Consider the following 12,827-nt stretch of genomic DNA (forward strand, 5'->3'; position numbering starts at 1 on the left):
ACCGTGTGGGCTGCGGAATTCTCGTGGTGTTTGTCGGGGAGATGCGATAATGGCGTCCGTCCTCGCGAGAGAAGCCGCTGATCTGCGCAGGCGCTGGGAGTCGTTCCCCGCGGCCCTCCACCCTGCGCAATCTGCGCAGACTCCCGGGACGGGCGCGCTGGGAACGGGGGCGGGGCCCGTCGCTCTAGGCCTGCAGCGCGCGCCGTCTCCCGCGCCGATGGCCGCGGAGCATGCGCACGCGTCCCGCTCCCGCGCCACACTTGGGACCCCGGAGAGTTTACTTCTCTATGGTGCGCCCGGGCTTCTCGCTTGCCGGTTAGAAGTTGCGTTGGTGGACCGTTGGGGGAATTTACGTTTCCTTTGATATTGAAGAAATAGGAATTAGCTCCCTCCAATGACTACATATCCCGGAGGGCCCTGCGCGAACCGGGAGCAGTGCATTCTAGGACTCGTAGTCCCGGTGTCTGCACCATGCTTGCCGGTACTAGTAGTCTCTTCATACTCTGGTCGCCCGGCCCGCGCTTTGGGCTGCTGGGACTTGTAGTTCTATGATCGAGCCCACTGCTCCTTCCCCTCTGGCGGGATTCCCTCCCCATCCCCAAATAGGTGTAATCGAGGGTTCCCAGTGTCCTTAATACAGGCTTGAGTGCACGCGAGTGGAAAAATATATTATAATGTGATATATTTTTACATGTAATTAATGTTACGTTATATATCATATATGTGCCAATGTAAATATAAACTGTATGAATGTAAATATAGCATGAATGTGGATATAATGTATGTATATAGTATAACTGCGCGTTTGTGGGTACTTGTAGGAAAAAAATCCCAAATTATGGAGAATTCCCAGGATTGTTATTCCTGTGTACTGGTATCACCATTGCTTTTCATGTGTGCTGGAATTACCATTACTTTTCATTTTTCTTATTTATACTCTCCCCTGTTTTCTGAGTTGTTTACATTGAGCAAGAATTCCTTTGGTCATCCAAATACAAGACGACGGAACTATTTTTCTTTGGAAAAGAAAATGCTTTACCATGATCATTTCCTTTTTGCCAACAATAAAACCCTGGAATTTGACGTGGAGGAGGAACCAAGATGGCGGCATAGTTAAACAACTAATCTGCTGCCTCACACAACAATTTCAAAAATACAACTAAAAGACAAAAACGTCTACCACCCAGAACCACGGGAAAGCTGGCTGAGTGGAAGATTTACAACTAAGAAGAGAAAGAAGCACAATCGCTGAAAAGCTGAGGTACGGAGGCACGCGAATCGGGCCGGCGGCGGGCGGCTGGGTGCACGGCTTTTCTTCAACCCGCAGGGAGACAAGCTCCCGATCACTCTGAAATCCAGTTTCTGGGGACACTCAGGGGACCCAGGCACCTACGGGGAGAAGCTGGACTCTCGGCCATCGGGTCGGAAAGTGAGAGTGACTTTTGCAGTGGTGCGCCCAGCAATCATTGTTTACTGCGCTGGAGCGCAGGGCGCAGGGACTTGGAAACGTGGAAAGGCAGAGACGGCTGACGGCAGCCATCGCCGTTGGCCACGCCCCAGCCTAGTGACACCCTGAGACCCCGCCCCGCCCTGAGGCCCCGCCCCACACATTCTACAAACCCGCCCAGGCTCCACACAGCGGCTTTTGCATATAAATGGCCTGTTCTGGAGCAGCTTAACCAACTGCAGCTCCAGTCAGACTGCTCCAAAACCGCCCAAGCAAAGGAGGAGAAAACTAGCCCTTGCTGTAGCTCCTGCTGGGGGACACACAGTACACAAGGGTACACCAAGAGTGTCCACCTCAAGTAACTGGGAGGCTGACCCGTTGAACCAATAGGACACCTAGTACACAAAACTACCCTACCAACTTGGGGAAGCAGAGAATATGAGAAGGCAAGGAAACAGATCACAAACCAAATAATTGGAGGAGAACAAGCGACTGGACATAGAGTTCAAAACCACGGTTATAAGGTTTTTCAAGAATTTCATGGAAAAGGCCGATAAATTCAATGAGGTCCAACTAGAAATTAAACATACACTGACTGAGATAAAAAATATTATACAGAGACCCAAAAGCAGACTAGAGGATTGCAAGAATCAACTCAAAGATTTGGAATACAAAGAGGCCAAGGACACTCTTCCAGAGAAGCATGAAGAGAAGAGAATTCAGAAAGTTGAAGATAGTGTAAGAAGCCTCTGGGACAACTTCAAGCGAACCAACATCAGAATTATGGGGGTACCAGAAGAAGAGAGAGAGCAAGATGCTGAAAACCTATTTGAAGAAATAATGAACGAAAACTTCCCCCACCTGATGAAAGAAATAGACTTACAAGTCCAGGAAGCGCACAGAACCCCAAACAAAAGGAATCCAAAGAGGACCACACCAAGACACATCATAATTAAAATGCCAAGAGCAAAAGACAAAGAGAGAATCTTACAAGCAGCAAGAGAAAAACAGTTAGTTACCTACAAGGGAGCTCCCATACGATTATCAGCTAATTTCTCAACAGAAACCATGCAGGCCAGACGGGAGTGGCAAGAAATATTCAAAGTGATGAATAGCAGGAACCTACAACCAAGACTACTCTACCCAGCAAAGTTATCATTCAGAATTGAAGGGCAGATAAAGAGCTTCACAGATAAGAAAAAGCTAAAGGAGTTCATCACCACCAAACCAGCATTATATGAAATGCTGAAAGGTATTCTTTAAAAAGAGGAAAAAGAAGAAGAAAGATAAAAATTATGAACAACAAATACATATCTATCAACAAGTGAATCTAAAAGTCAAGTGAATTAAAAATCTGAGGAACAGAATAAACTGGTGAACTTAATAGAATCAGGCATAGAATGGGAGTGGATTGATAATTCTCAGGGGGAAAGGGGTGTATGTGTGGGGAGTATGGGAAGAGACTGGACAAAAATCATACACCTATGGATAAGGATTGCGGGGGGGGGGAGGTAAGGGAAGGGGGGGGTAGGAACTGGGTGGTGGGTAGATATGTGGGGAAAAAGGAGAAACAATTGTAATCTGAACAATAAAGATTCATTAAAAAAAAAAAAATAAAAAAAAAAATAAAACCCTGATTCGGGGTGGCAAGCAGTTGTGCAACGTTGGGCAACCTTGTTGAGATGAATTTGCATTTTCTTTTATATAATTCTTCCAGAATTAACACTCAGGGGTTCTGCTAAGTCTGGTCACTGGATTCCTTTCCAGGAAATGTGACTTAAAGAAATTCCGAAGAAGAACCACAGAAGGTCCTCTGGAAAGGGTATTGTTATGGAAATTAGATATGTCCTATGTAGAGGTGAAAAGTCCAAAGAGACTGGAAATTTTTCTCAACAAGCCCTCATGGCTGGAAAGAGACCAAAGCAGAATTTGCAGTCCCAAACACCTGAGTCTGCTCACATGGGAGATTCTAAAAACTAACCACAAAAATCCCGAGGTGTGGGGGGGTAGGAGGGAGAAGTCCTCTTGAGAGCTCTGCCTTCTATCTCTCTGCCTCAATCACAGCCAAATCTATACACTTAACTATGTAAGAATTCTTAACATTTTGCATCTGACAGGAAAGCAGGTAAATGTAGGGTAATATTTTTCATATTATTTCGAAGTATCGCAAAGTCCTTGCTTGTAGCTCCCTTCCAGGTATGGGTTTGCCTGCTCCTTCCTGCCCAGCCTTGCACACTGTTTGGCTTCAAGCCACTGATGACAAAGTCATGATCAGAAATTAAACCAATCAGGAAGGAACCTAGATGGCAGCGTAGGTAAATGCCTGTACTCGCTGCCTCCCACAACCACATCAAAATTACAACTAAAATACAGAACAACCATCATTCAGAACCACCTGAAAGCTGGCTGAATAGACGTCCTACAACTAGAAAAGTAAAGAAGAAAGCACATTGAGACTGGTAGGAGGGGTGGGGGTGCAGAATGGGCTGGTCTGGCACCCATGTGTGTCACTTTTATATATATAGTTACTGATTTCAGAGAGGAAAAGAGAGGGAGAGAGATAGAAACTTCAATGATGAGAGAGAATAATCAATTGGCTGCCTCCTGCATGCCCCAGACTGGAGATCGAGCCTGCACCCCAGGCATGTGCCCTGGCTAGGAATCAAACCATGACCTCCTGTTTCATAGGTCGATGCTCAACCATTGAGCCATGCCTGCTGGGCATGTGTGCCACTTTATTAAGCAGAAGGAGGATTATCTCTTCGGAGGCTGCCTATGAAGAACAATCCCACACCAAACCCTCAGCCCAGGGTTCCAGAGCTGGGAAGAGAAGTCCCTGTAACTATGGGCTATAAAAACCAACGGGGATTGCAACCAAGAGACATGGAGGCTGCTAGAGACCCAGCTGCTCCTTTTAAAGAGCTGGGGCACAAGCGCACTCTGACTTGGTACCACTCCAGCAATGGGTGGCTCTGGGGGACTCAGACACATGTGGGAAGGAACTGGATTGTCTGGCATCAGGGCAGGAACTCAGCAGAAGCTTTCTTCCAGACAGGGGTGCTCACAAGGGTCATTGTTCCTGTGGTGGGACCTCCCCTGTTGCAGGGCTGACTGGCAACCTGGAGCACACTGTTAGCTCCACTCAGAAGAATCCCTGAGACCTCACCCCATCCAGTTTGCAGCCCCAACCAAGCTATTTGCAGCAGCTTTTCCATATGAATGGCCTGTCCTGGCTGAGGCTTCAAACTTTGCTAAATTCTCTCAAACAAGCTGCAGTTGGTGACAGCATGCCCCAAACCTATCAATAAAAGGCCCAAGACCTAGCACTAGCACCAGCCTGCCTTGGTTCACAGCTGGGCCTTGCCTCCTGCACAGCAGCTCTCCCACTGTAGTTGCAGCTGGTCCTCACAGCCAATGGGCCTGGCGGTCAACTCCTCCCAGAGATGCCACCAGCAATCAAGGCTCAACTACAAGACTGTGCACACAGCCCACGCAGGGGCGCACCTAGAGTGCCCAGATCAGGTGACCAGGGAGGTTGAGCCACTGGGCCCTACAGGATACCTACTACACAAGGCCACTCTACCAATTCTAGGAGACATAGCAGCTCTACCTAATATGTAGAAACAAACACAGGGAAGCAACCAAAATGCAGAGACAAAGAAACATGTCACAAATGAAAGAAATGGAAGTAAGCAAACTACTGGATACAGAGTTCAAAACCATGGTTATAAATTTACTCAAGGATATTCATGAGAGCTTTAAGGGACTTAGTGAGACTTTCAAGGATCTTAGTGAAAATTTCAATGACATGGAAAAGAACCAGTCAGAAATTAAATATGTACTAACTAAAATAAAGTACAATTTACAGGGATTCAACAATGGGGTTAGAGGATTCTAAGAATCAAGTTAATGATTTGGAATATAAGGAAGCAAAAAATGCCCAATCAGAAGAGCAAAAAGAATAAAGAACCCAAAAATATGAAGAAAAATATGTAAGGAGCCTCTGGGACAACTTCAAGTGTACCAACAATTGCATTATGGGGTGCCAGAAGGAGATGAGAGAAAGCAAGAAATTGAAAACCTATTTGAAGAAATAATGACAGAAAACTTCCCCCACCTGGTGAAAGAAATAGATTTGCAAGTCCAGGATGTGCAGAGAGTCCCAAACAAGAGGAACCCAAAGAGGCCCACACCAAGACACATCATAATTAAAATGCCAAGGTTAAAGACAAAGAGAGAATCTTAAAAGCAGCAAGAGAAAAGCAGTTAGTTACCTACAAGGGAGCACCCATACAACTGTTAACTGATTTCACAACAAGAAATATTAAAAGTATTGAATAGTAAGGACCTACAACTAAGATTACTCTAACTAGCCAAGCTCTCATTTAGACTTGAGGGTCAGATTAAAAGCTTTGCAAACAAGAAAAAGCTAAAGGAGTTCATCACCACTAAACCAGTGTTACATGAAATGTTGAATGTTATTATTTAAGGAGAAGGAGAAGGAGATGAAAAATATGAACAATAAAATGGAAACAAATACATATCTGTCAACAATCAAATCTAGAAATCAAAATAAGCAAACAAGAAATCTAATGAACAAAATAAATTGGTGAATAAAACAGAATCAGAGGCATGGAAGCATAGAACAGACTGACGAATCTCAGAGGGAAGGAGAGAGATGGGTGGGAAGAGATTAACCAAAGATCTTACCTATGGACACAGACAGTAGGGTGGTGAAGGCATGGGGTGGGCCTGGAACCAGGTGGAGGGGGACAATGAAGGAGGAAGGGAACATCTGTAATGCTCTCAACAACAATGTTTTTTAAAAAAGAGATTAAATCAATCAAAAGTATAACTGTGCTTATGACTTATTTTTCATTTTGCTGCCCAGGACGCTCCAATAGAGGAAGGTGTTAATATGCACATCTAGCTGGTTTGGGGGCAAACTGGAGTCCTGGAGATAGAGCCCAAATGATAATTCAGGGGAAATGGGGGAAAGCAGCACCCAACGCCCACTGTAGCCCATCTCCCCCTAGCATGGATCCCACCCAGACCTGGGACAGGCCACAGCCACATGTTCTGGGCCTTCAAGGGATTGAAGGACCAGGAAGTGATGGCAGTAACATGGCAGAATAGGATCATCTCCATCATATCCTCCCTCAGCAACAATGATTTGGCAGCCATCCATGGACAGAAGTGCTTTTGTGGGACCTTTGGGATTTAGGTAAGAGACTGTTGAAACCCTGGTGGAGCCCAAAACCAAGGAGGGCCATTTTGAGTCAGCTGCCCCCAGATGACAGACTCACTGACCTTGATCTCAGCTACAGATTCAGAAACAGACCATCCTCCTGTGGACTTGGCTACCCTCCGTTTGACCCTGGTCCTGCCAGCAGCGTCATCCGCCAAGGGACCCAGCAAGATCCGGGCCTGCCCGGGCCCCACGAACAGGCCCACTGAGTTTGGTTCCGGCTGTGGGCCCTGAAGCAGCCTGAGGCCTGAGCTTAGCCCCTCTTAGCCGTGGTTCAGGGCAGTTCCACCCATCCAGGGACCCAGAGGGAGACACACTATGTGACATACACATTAACAAAATGAAGAATAAAAACTGAATGAGCATCTCAATAAGTGTAAAACAAAAAAAGCATTTGACAAATTCAATATCCTTCGTGATTAAAACTTTTAACAAATACAGTATAGAAGGAAAAAAACTCAATATAATAAAGGCCATACATGACAAGTCTATAACCAACATCATGCTCAATGGTGAAAAGGTTGAAAACTTTTCCTTTTAAGATCAAGAACAAGCCTGGCAGGAGTGGCTCAGTGGTTGAGCACCTACCTGTGAACCAGGAGCTCATGGTTTGATTCCTGGTCAGGGCACATGCCAGGTTTGTGAGCTCGATCCCTGGTAGGGGACGTGCAGGAAGCAGCCAATCAATAATTCTCTCTCATCGTCGATGTTTCTATTTCTCCCTTCCTCTCTGAAATCAGTAAGAATATATTTAAAACAAGACAAGAATGACTGTCCCTATTTAAAATAGTACTGGAGCCCTAGCCATTTTGGCTCAGTGGATAAAGCGTTGGCTGCAGACAAAAGGGTCTTGGGTTCGATTCCAGCCAAGGGCACATGCCTCAGTTTCAGGTGGCAACCAATTGATGTGTCTCTCTCACATCGATGTTTCTTTCTCTCTATCTCTCCCTTTCGCTTCCATTCGCTTTAAAAACCAATGGAAAATATTCTTGGGTGATGATTAAAATAATAATAATAATAATAATAATAATAATAATAAATAGAATACTACTAGAAATCTTAGCCAGAGCAATTAGACAAGAATAGAAATTGAAATGCATCCAAACCTGAAAGGAAGAAGTTAAGTTGTCTTTGTTTGTAGGTAACATAATCTTATACATAGAAAACCCTAAAGAATCCATCAATAAACTTTTATAACTAATAAAGTCAGTAAAGTAACAGGATATGGAAGCAATATACAAAAATCAGTCGCATTTCTATGTACCAACAACAAACTATCTGAAAAAGAAATGAAGAAAATAATCCCATTTACAATAATACCAAAAAAGTAAAATACTTAGAGTAAATTTAATCAATGAGGTGAAAAGTCTATACACTGAAAACTGTAAGACATGAATGAAAGAAATGAAGAAAACACAAATAAATGGAAAGATATGTTTATGGATCAGAAGAATTAATACTGTTAAAATGTTCATACTAACCAAAGCCACCTACAGATTCATTGCAATTTCTAGAAGAATTATGATGGTGTTTTCCACAGAAATATAAGACAATCCTAAAATTTGTATGAAACCACAGAAGATCCTGAAAAGCCAAAGCAATCCTGAGAAAGAAGAACAAAGCTGGAGGTATCACACTTTCTGATTTCAAACTACATCACAAAACTATAGTGATTAAAACAGTATGATGTTGGCATAAAAATAGACATAGATCAATAGAACTATGTATAGAAAGCCCAGAAATAAACCCAGATGTATTCAGTGAACTAATCTTTGACAAGGGCACTAAGAATACACAAAGAGGAAAGAATAATCTTTTCTTTATTTTTTAAAAAAATTACTGATTTGAAAGAGAAAGGGAGGGAGAGGGAGAGAGAGAGAGAGAGAAACATCAATGTGAGAAAGAAACCATTGACTGGCTGCCTCCTGCATGTCCCCTACTGGGGACTGAGCCTGCAACCTAGGCATGTGTCCTGACTGGAAATTGAACTGGCAACCTTAGGTGCACAGGACAACACTCAAACAACTGAGCCACACCAGTCAGGACAGAAATAATAGTCTTTTCAATAAATGCTACTAGGAAAACAATATCAGCATGCAAAAGAATGAAATTTGCCCCCTATCTTACACCATACATAAAATTAGCACTAGAAGTGTATTAAAGACCTGAAACCATAAAACTCTTCAAAGAAAACAGGGAAAAACTCCTTCATACAGGTCTTGGCAGTGATTATTTTGGCTATGACACCAAAAGCACAAGCATCAAAAGCAAAAACTAAAAGTTTCTGTATAGCAAAATGAAATGACAACATACAAAACGGAAGAAAATATGTGTTAACCATATATCTGAGAATCGGTTAATATCAAAATATATAAGGAACTTATACAACTAAACAACAAGGAAAAAACGCAACCCAACAACCTGATTTTGAAATTGACAGAGGAGCTGAATGGACATTTTCCCAAAGAAGTTATTATAGCTACATGAAACAGGGCTCACTATCACTAATCATCAGGGAAATGCAAATCAAAACCTCAATGAGACATCACCTCACACCTGTTAAAATGGCCATAATCAGGAAGACAAGAGATAACAAATTCTAGTGAGAACATAGAGAAAAGGGAACCCTGAGCACTGCTGGTGGAAAAGCCATTATGGAAAGCTGTATGAAGTTTCCTGAAGAAATTAAAAATGGAATTACTGTATGATTCGGCAATCCCACTTCTGGGTACTTATCCAAAGGAAAGAACTCAGTACATTGAAGAGATATCTGCAGCATTATTCACATTCACCGGGAGAGGGAAACAGCCTAAGTGTCTACCAACCAATGAATTCATAAGAAGATATGAGATATCACACACACTAAGGTGACCAGATTTTAACATGGTTTTAACATTGGTAAAGCAGGACACCATTGACCAGGGTGGAGGGGGGGTGGGGTTCTTGATTAAAAATTTGGTCTATATTGTAATCGCTTTTGGTTTTTTTAATAAAAGGAAATTCACTTCTTAGATCATCGTTGAATTTGCATCCTCTTTTCTTACTCATTATGTTAAAAATCTAAAAAATAATAATTTAAAATTATATTATAAATTATTATATACATATTGCTTAAAAACACAGTAAGTAGGTACATAACTACATGAACATATTTTATTGTTAGTTTATAAATTAAATTAATTTGATTGTTATAAGTAACTATATTTAAAAAATTATTTTAATTTCAATCCTATATTTCTTTCTAAATAATAACAATACTAACTTGTATTATTTTTCCTCTGAATTTGCCGTAACATAAGTCGTAAGTGTCACTTTCAAGGCCGACGCTAGACTTTTTGCCGCCACTATAAAATATAAATAATACGAGTACTGTCTGCTAAATTCAAGAAAATTTATGTATTTATGAAATAAATAAGTAAATTACTTACCTAAATTATCTGAATAGCTGATTTGTAATGACATCACTTGTTTAACTAGCTTACTAGCACGCAGAACGATGTGTATCGTCTGAGAGACAGTTACAAAATGTTTTCATCATTGCCAATCCCAAAAAATGCCGTTGTTCATTAAGTCCAAACAATGGTGTTCGAATTCTAACAACTGATCAACAATGTGAACTTTGATAAGCAGTTCTCGATAATCAGTTCTCAACAATTATTTGTTATTATTGAAGTTTAACATTATAAAATTAACAAAAATAACATAAAACTCATATCCTGGCTAAATAGCCACATGGCTGCCGAAAACCGTATATTCCCTTCCCGTTCTCCCGCTGTTCCCTAGCTTGTCGTGCATTCTTTCCAAAACTTGGGACTTTTTTAAAACGCCGCGGGACGCAGGACAAATTGTTAAAAATCGGGACTGTCCCACCAAAAGCAGGACGTCTGGTCACCTTAACATACACCCACCCCCACCACCAATAACAACAAGGACATGGATGGGCCTAGAGGACAAATACTGAATGATCTCATATGTGGAATCCTATCTAATAATAGACAAATATGTAAATTGACCGCACCTTCGATACACCCAAGCCACGCCCACCAGCCAATCATGACGAGTATGCAAATTACCCCAACAAAGATGGCGGCTAATTTGCATATCAAGACAGCGTCGAAAGAAGCCAAGAGCTGCAGAAGGGAGTAAAGCTTCGAAGAAGCAAGCAAGCCGGGGGGGAGGAGAAGGGAGGAGCGAAGTCAGGGCCGGGGGCGAAGGGAAAAGCAGGCGGGCTGGCGGAGAAGGCGGGGCGGGCGACAAGGGAGGAGCGGAGGCGGGGTAGAGTGCAGCAGGAAATCCTATTGCAGGATTTTTCCTGCAACGGGAACGCTAGTCTAAAATAATCAAACTTACAGAAACAGAGAGTACTTGCCAGGGACTGTGAGTTGGGGGGAATAAGAGATACTGGTCCATGGGTACAAACTTTCAGTTATATGATGAATAAGTTTTGCAGATCAAATGTACAGCATAGTGACTATAATAATAAAAGGGTAATATGCTAATTAGACCGGTCATCTTCCAGACATCCTTCCTGACGAAGCTGGGCTGGAGGGAAGCCAGCTGGGTCCCGGGTGCCTGAAGGCAGCCCAAGGAAAGCCAGCCCAGGTCCCGGGTGCCTGAAGGAAGCCGGTGCTGGCAGCTGGGGGAAGGAAGGCCTACTCTTACACGAATTTTTGTACATCAGGCCTCTAGTAATTAATAATACTGTAAGCAGCGTTTACAACTGGTGTGCCACAAGAATTTTTAAAACATGCTATTTAGGGGCACTGACCTTTTTTCCCTTAGACTGTCAAATAAAAAAATGGCAACAGCCCACACAATAGCAATCTGGTGTGAATGCCTTGTCTTGAACCATAAATATATAGGTCATATAATAGAGTTGCATATTATTGGTCAATTCACATAATACCTATTTTTTGTCAGATGGACAAGAAATATATTTTCTGGTGTGTTGCAGAATTTTAGTAATTACTTTCTGTGTGCCATGAGAAGAAATAGGCTGAAAATCGCTGTTGTATAGCATACTAGAAATTTACTAAGATCTCAAGTATTCTCATCACAGGTGATGGAGGTGTTAGTTAATCTGATTGTGGTAATCCTTTCAGAATGTTCACATTTATTAAATCAGCATTTTATTTGTCAATTGTACCTCCAGAAAGCTAGAAAATAAACACTTTCAAAAAATGTAAAAGCAATAAGGACCCTACCCAAACACTGTTGCATTAATATGATATCCTGTAAAACTGGGAAAGCTACCCCTAAACGTCTGTGCCTCTGTTTCCTGGAATAGGTAGGAAGACCTCATGAAAGTTAGCTGTGAGTAGTGTGCCCTGGAGTATATTAGTAGACACAATGGGTTCCACTCCCAGCGTATCACCTCATTTGACTCTGGACCAGTAACACAGTATCCCTGGTCTCAATGTCCTCATCTGTAAATGAGACAATACAGTCTACCTCACAGAGGTGTTTCTACGTTTTGAAACTGACTATGGAAAGTGCTTGCTCACAGAATTTGACACAAAGGAGACACCCTGATACTTTTTGTAAAAAAAAAAAAAAATGTATATATACAAATGACTTAGACAATAAAACTACTACCAATCTACTACCAATGAAAAGAAATATCATTAGCCACCATGATTGATTGCTCTCCAGATCCAAAATTTCTGTGCTTTTGCCTAAATCCTGTGATAGCCCACTGGTCCATCTATACTTTGCCAAACCTGCCTGACTGCTTTTTTCTCTGTTTTCCTTTTATTGTATTTATAAAATTTTAAATTTTACCATTTTAACCATTTTATTTTATTATTTTTTAAAATATATTTTATTGATTTTTTACAGAGAGGAAGAGAGAGGGATAGAGAGTTAGAAACATCGATGAGAGAGAAACATTGATCAGCCGCCTCCTGCACACCCCCTACTGGGGATGTGCCCACAACCAAGGTACATGCCCTTGACCGGAATCGAACCCGGGACCCTTGAGTCCGTTGGCCCACGCTCTATCCACTGAGCAAAACTGGTTTCGGCCATTTTAACCATTTTAAAGTGCACAGGCATTAAGTACATTCACAATGTTGTGCAAGAATCACCACTAACTTGTTCCAGAACTTTTTTATTACTCCAAAAGGAAACCTT

At 42.2% G+C, this 12,827-nt stretch overlaps 1 protein-coding gene across 3 annotated transcripts in view; it reads right to left on the reverse strand.

The window, feature by feature from the left end:
* BANP (BTG3 associated nuclear protein) overlaps positions 1–63 on the reverse strand; it is a 121,033-nt gene extending 120,970 nt beyond the window's left edge. For all 3 annotated transcript variants that reach the window (XM_028142951.2, XM_054710609.1, XM_028142950.2), the window contains exon 1: positions 3–63. The gene's annotated coding sequence lies outside the window, so the exon portion shown is untranslated. The remainder of the gene's footprint in view (positions 1–2) is intronic.
* Between the last annotated feature and the right edge of the window lie 12,764 nt (positions 64–12,827).

Source organism: Eptesicus fuscus, chromosome 21 (assembly GCF_027574615.1).
Source record: "Eptesicus fuscus isolate TK198812 chromosome 21, DD_ASM_mEF_20220401, whole genome shotgun sequence".
NCBI lineage: Eukaryota > Metazoa > Chordata > Mammalia > Chiroptera > Vespertilionidae > Eptesicus > Eptesicus fuscus.